A 6512-nucleotide genomic window follows, 5' to 3' on the forward strand; every position below is an offset into this window, starting at 1 on the left:
CAAGAGTTCTAATCTAGGACCTCACATGGGTGTTATGAGCAGTCCCTAAAAAGCTGAACTATTTTGACTTGGCTTGGCATGGTCCCTGTGTAGTCTGGGGGGAGTAGGATGTATCATGTCCTTAAGACCTAAATGCCCCAGGGAGGCTGGATCCAATTTAATTGAGTTGAATGTAGCCCATCCCTTGACCTGCCTTAGGCTTGACCAGAATTACCTATATTCTATTAAGCCGTTGAGTCATCCAGGTTTCTTTTGCCTTCTTTTTTGACTCATAAATAGATAGAGATTAGGAGGCTGACCAAAGATTACCTAGGATGAGGCAGTGATTAAAATTCTCATGCTCTGGAATTTTCTTTGACTCAGTATACTCCTATTGACCCAAAAGGAGGGGGTGAAATAGTCTCTTATCAGGCATTCCTTATTCGTCTCATCATCCATCTGACAAACTCCTCAAAGTCATTAAACGTGTACTTTATCTCTGCAGTCCTAGCACCTAGCACAACGCCTGGCAAATAAACTGTAAACACTCAGCTAATGTTGAATGAAAACTTGAGAATACTCCAGGGATTTTTTGCATTTAGGGCTAAACCTGACTCCATGGCTGCTGCAGTCATCCAGGATCTCTCTCTCTAGGTAGCTTAGCACAGTGGTTAAGAGCATAGATTTGATAAGCAAGACTCCCTGAGTTCAAATCCTGATCCTGCCACTTAATAATACACTGTTCCATGGTCAGGTTACTTCAGTTTCCCCTTCTGTAAATTGGGATATCCCATAAGGCTGATAAGAGGACTACATGAATTAATATTTGTAAATAATTTAGCATAGAGGCTGGCACAAAGTTCAGAGCTATGTAAGTGTTGATAAGTAAATAAGACAGTTTCCTTAGTCTCACTAACATTTCCAATGATGGCAAACTGTGTGGGATATCTAGAATAACTCATGATGGTTCTACAGTACTTTAAGCCAGACAACCTTCCTGCCATTATCTTTTTAAAAATTCTTATGTCAATCCTACTGGAAGAAAGATATTGTTAAATGAAATTTATGGGAGGCCATTGTTTTGGACTGAGCTCCTGCACTAGGCTGAAGAGACCAGGCCAAACCAGAATGGAGTCACTCATGCTAGATTCTCCATAACAGACTGAACTTTAAAACAGGCCAGTTTTCAGAAAGCAGGAGATTCACAGCAACCAATCAGAAGGGGCCCAGTTTACCTGCCGTTTTAATCCTATTAAAAAAAGTGACTTTGAGATGACCAATTCGCTTTTTGTTTGCTGTTTCTTCTTCATCCCTTTTCTGCTTGTCAAGTCAACAGCTTCTGCTCAGCTCGTCAGAGTGCCTATTATCATAAGTGAGATGCTGCCCAATTCATGAATCACTAATAAGGCCAATTGGATCTGTAAACTAAATTTGCTGTAATTTTGTCTTTTGGCAATATTATTGTCCCCATCGTAGAGGAGAAACTGGAGTTCAAACTGTAGAACTGGCAGCTGATTCCTGTCGTACTGTGCTGGTATGACCCGAACTACATGAAACCCAACGGGAAAGGGTGGATGTGGGGGCTGGACCAAGGAGGGGAGAATTCTGAGTTTGGATGAACTGACTGTGTTCTGTGAAAGAAATTTCTTAGACATAGTTTACTTGTAAATTTTACATGCTGAAAAACAGGCTGCCCAGCAAACTCCAAAGATAGTGCAGATAACTTGGAATTTCACATAATTTACTTGGTGCAACTTGAAATTATTCCCCTCTCCAAAAAGACTCCATAGTTGATATCCATGATTTGAAGAGACATTTACACCAAGGCCTGCAACGTAAAGTGGATGAGCCCATTGCTTACATGTTCACAAGCCTCCATTGATGACTTCATGAGTTTTAATAAGAAATTTATGAACAGAACCCATAGCAAATCATTTAAAATTTTCCATTGGTAACTTTAAGTATATACATGTATTAGTGCGGTCCTGAGTCTAGCCCGTCTTTCTTTTTCATGAGCTCACTGAATAAACCAAAACACTGTTTTGGTGCAACTCTTTCAACCTTTCAGTTCTGCTCTATGCTTGAGGATGTATGAGGGGATGGGTTGGGATGGGGAGAGAACATGGATAAATCAGGTTCCAATTTAGTATGACTTTGTATTTATAGTAGAAATTCAAATAAAATATAAAGAATATTTGAGTGGAGAGAATATCAGAGAGATATGCCCTGAATGTTTATATTAAATTACTTACATATTTTATAACAAAATTTTTTTGAAAAAAAATTTTTCAGAAGGCTACCAAGTTAATCGATAGGGAGAAAGTAAAATAGAAAATTGGAATCTGTCCATTAAATTCAGATTTTTAATATTTAAATCATTTAATTTTTGCATCAGCCTGGGTTGGGGTAAAGCAGTGATGAGTAAGACCACAGGTGATATGCACACGCCAGACAAATCTGAGTTGCTTATCATTGCAAGTTTTGAAAGTTCATAGCACAGGATGGGGGTCATGGGGGACAAGCAGGAAGTCGGGAAGGCGGGTCACGACTGTGCAGGAGCACAGTGAGGTTTTGGTGTACAGGCTGCCTCCACCACTCACCTCAGTGTTAATGCAACTCATTCTTACACATACAGAAACTCTCAACAGAAGCCATTTGCAAATATGATTTCTCAGTCCATTCCACCTGATTCTGCATCAGCAACAATGGCTCTGGAGGCAATCGTTCAGAACAGACACAGTAGCATTGGCCGGAAACAGGGATCTATTATTTCTACAGGGTGCTTTTTTTTTTTTTTTTTTTTTTTTTTTTTTAAAAAGATGACCGGTAAGGGGATCTTAACCCTTGACTTGGTGTTGTCAGCACCACGCTCAGCCAGTGAGCGAACCGGCCATCCGTATATGGGATCCGAACCCAGGGCCTTGGTGTTATCAGCACCGCACTCTCCCGAGTGAGCCACGGGCCGGCCCTACAGGGTGCTTTTGACTACATTACATTTTAAGGTTTTGAGCAGAATCACCAGTTATTTTTGTAAGCTTTGAAAATTAGCAAGGGCTTTGGAGAACTTGAAAGTCAAGTTAAATACTATTAATGAACAGAGGATATGGAAATATAATAAGTCCACTTAGAATACTGTTAGGTAATACTGGATGTAGACATTTTACAGAATATTGTTTTGTCTCCTTCCTGGCATCTCCTCTGCACCATCTTCTGTCTGCAGATCGGGATCACTTCCACCATCTTCCACATGGATTCCTCCTTCCTCTGTCCTTTGCCTTCACCAAGATGCTTCTACTCTGGCCTGTTCTTTCCTGCTACTAAAAATAATCACTGTATACACTGCCTACAGGTACAGAGATGAGTTCTTAGTTACAGGGCTTTGATATATATCTGTGGTATAATAAAACGTACGTTTGGCCTTTGTTCTGGTTTCTGACACAGAACTTCTAAAACTTGGAATTTCCTGAGCGATAGGAGTGACTTCTTATTCATAACAGGCCCCTTTAAATTGCACCAGCTTATGCTAATAAGGTGATGGTGGGGGCAGGGGAGCAAGCACGGAGGCACCAGACAATCTCAGGATGCGGCTGGTCACCAGAAAGACCAAATGATTAGAAAGCTGGAACTTTCCACCTCACCCCCAGTCCCCCAGGATGAGACGGGAGCTGGAGCTCTATGAAAACATCTGAACAACCAGACTCAGAGAACTTCCAGGTTGGTGAACACATCAAAGTGTTGGGAGGTTGGTGCACTTGGAGAGAGCACGGAAGGTCTGCACCCGTTCCGTATACCTGCTTTATGCATCTCTGCCATTCTGCAGTTCCTTCGTTGTGTTATTTATAACAAATCGGTAAATGTAAGCAAAGTGTGGTCCTGAGTTCCATGAGGGGTCGTGGTTTGCAGATGATTTCTAGCCGGTTGGTCAGATTTCTATATGGGTGGACAGAACTTGCAACTGGCATCTGAAGTGGGGGTGGCCTTATGAAAATGAGCCCTTAACCTGGGGGGTCTGTGCTAACTCCAGGTAGATAATGTCAGAATTGAGTTGAATTGTAGGACACCCAGTTGGTGTCTGGTGAATCAGAGAGCTGGTTGTTGGTATTGAAAAATGCCACTTTTTTCTCATTTGGTTCATAGGTTAAGACTGAAAGGACCATTAAACAGATGTCCAACAGTGCTTCTCCAGGTGTGATCCTAGGAACAATGACATGGGGATCACTTGAAGTGCTTGTTAAACACTGACAAAGATTCTCTCTCTGACCAATCTCTAGTCAGGCTCCTCTGAACTCTCTTCTCAACTGGGCCCTGACTTTTGGACTGTGTTCACCTGTGCACGGTTCAATTTTAGTAAGAATCCTGCTAAGCTGGTACAGCCAGAATCCCCCACCCTCAATATGTGATCACCCTACATGTCTAATTGGGTTCCTCACCCTCCGTCTCCCCCAGGTGGTGTCTGATCACCCCGGCTTGCCTTCAGCAAGAATCCTGTCGGGTAGATTTGGCCAAAATACCCCTTACCCCTGATGCTACCTCTTAGTAATTTTTCATCTGCTGGTGCCCCCCCCTCCTCCCCCAACTCCTTGGCTTGTGAATTCTCACTTTTGCTTGTATTTGGAGTGGAGCCCAACCTCTCCCCACTACTGCAAAACCCCACTGTGGTGGTACAAAAATGGTCTCTTTCATGCTAGTCCCAAAATGGTTTCTTTCACGCTACTTCATTCTTTGACTGAGTCCCATCTTTTTCATGATCAAATCGGCCAAATCCAATTCAGATGATCTGTTTCTGATCACAATCTCCCATCATTTGTCTTATTGTTCCACCACTCCCACTACAATGGATCTGCAAATTCATTAGGACCACAAGGCCATGGGCCTCTCCTTATTCCCGATAATCAGCCCCCTCGTTTTCATTTCCTTATCTGTCTAGCTTACATTCCACAGTTCATCAAAGCAGTAAGTCGTTTTGCACTACCCTGAAATCTGTGGCTCCTGTGTCTTTTTTAAATACATGTGGATAAAAGCTCAACACATGCAATATCCATGCCAATACCCAAGCAACTAAGTATTGCTAAATAAAGTCACACAAGGCAGGCTGGTACCACTTCACATTCATAATTGTTGGTTTGAACTGGGGCCCTAAACATTGCCCAGTGATTTTATTAATCTCTTCCACTCCTGACAATGATTGCTTCAAACCTTCCTTACTCTTCTAGCCCTCGATTCACTATCACCCCCCTCAAAGAAAATACAGAAGCTACGGGAACTTCCTACCACAAAAACTACAAATCTAGCCTCATCCACAGCTGTTCGTATTTTCCCCATTAAAAAAGAAACAAAAAAGGTTCTTCTCCTCTCCCCATGGCCCTCCCCACCCCAACTGTGCTCAGATTTACCCTTCTTAAGGTTCTTGGGAACCCTACACTGTCAGTTACTTTTCTTTTCTGTATTTTCAATCTTTCTCTTAACCGGATCCCAGCAGTTAATCATGCTTAAATCTCTCCCACTTAAAAACGAAAAAACAAAACAATTTCAACTCACTTTCCCCTCTAACTACTTTTCCCTGTTCTCCTGTGTGGATGTACCAGTGTATTTTAACCTGTCTTCCCTATAGCTGGGTTGCTGCCATTTTTTTTTTTACCATTAAAAGTGTTGTGATGAAAAGCTTGTATATAATTTTGTACATGTACAGTTTTATAAGTAGGCTGGATTTCAAGAAATGAGATTGCTACTTCAAAGAGTAAATAATTTGATATTTACTCTTGTCAGATTCCCCTCCAAAGGGAATTATACCACCATTTTGCACTCCTATTAATGGGAGATAATTTCCCCATAGTCTTGCCAATGGAATATATTATAAAACTTTGGGATTTCTGCCAATCTGAGAGATGACAGATAACACCTTAGTTTAATTACATCTCTCATTATGATGGAGATTAAGCTCTTTATCTGAGTTGAAGAGACATTTGGTCTTTTTCTGTGAAGTGTTCATGCCCCTGGCCCATTTTTCTGTTGGGTTGCTTGTCTTTTCTTTTTAATATCTGAGACCTCTTTATACAGGAGGAAGATGAGATGGGCTAGATTTTTCTCAATGCAGTATAGAACCACACCTTTAAAAGAGGTTTGGAGAAGTCATTCGTGCCACCCTCTGCTCCTTGGAAACAGGAGTCTCTAATACCTAATTAGGACAATTTTATTTTGTTTCTAATTTAAAGAAATATATGTTCATTATAGAAATATTGGAAGAAATTTAAAACCACCTAGTCCCACTTTGCTATATTCCTTTTCTAAGTATGTAAAGTAAAAAGAGCATCTTCCTCTGTCACAATCCTGTCTCCCAGAGGAAGCCAGGAGTAAATGTCAATGTATCCCCATTAGGTTTTTTCCCCCTGCAATGACCCAATTTAAAATTTATGTGGTGGAAAATGTTTAAAATTTTAAAATATGGCCATATTTAGGGACTAAGATCCTGAAGACCTAGTATCCTTTGTGGCATTATAGCCCTTTTAGGAACAGGACCTCCTGAGAGGACCTCA

Source organism: Cynocephalus volans, chromosome 13 (assembly GCF_027409185.1).
Source record: "Cynocephalus volans isolate mCynVol1 chromosome 13, mCynVol1.pri, whole genome shotgun sequence".
Taxonomy (NCBI): Eukaryota; Metazoa; Chordata; class Mammalia; order Dermoptera; family Cynocephalidae; genus Cynocephalus; species Cynocephalus volans.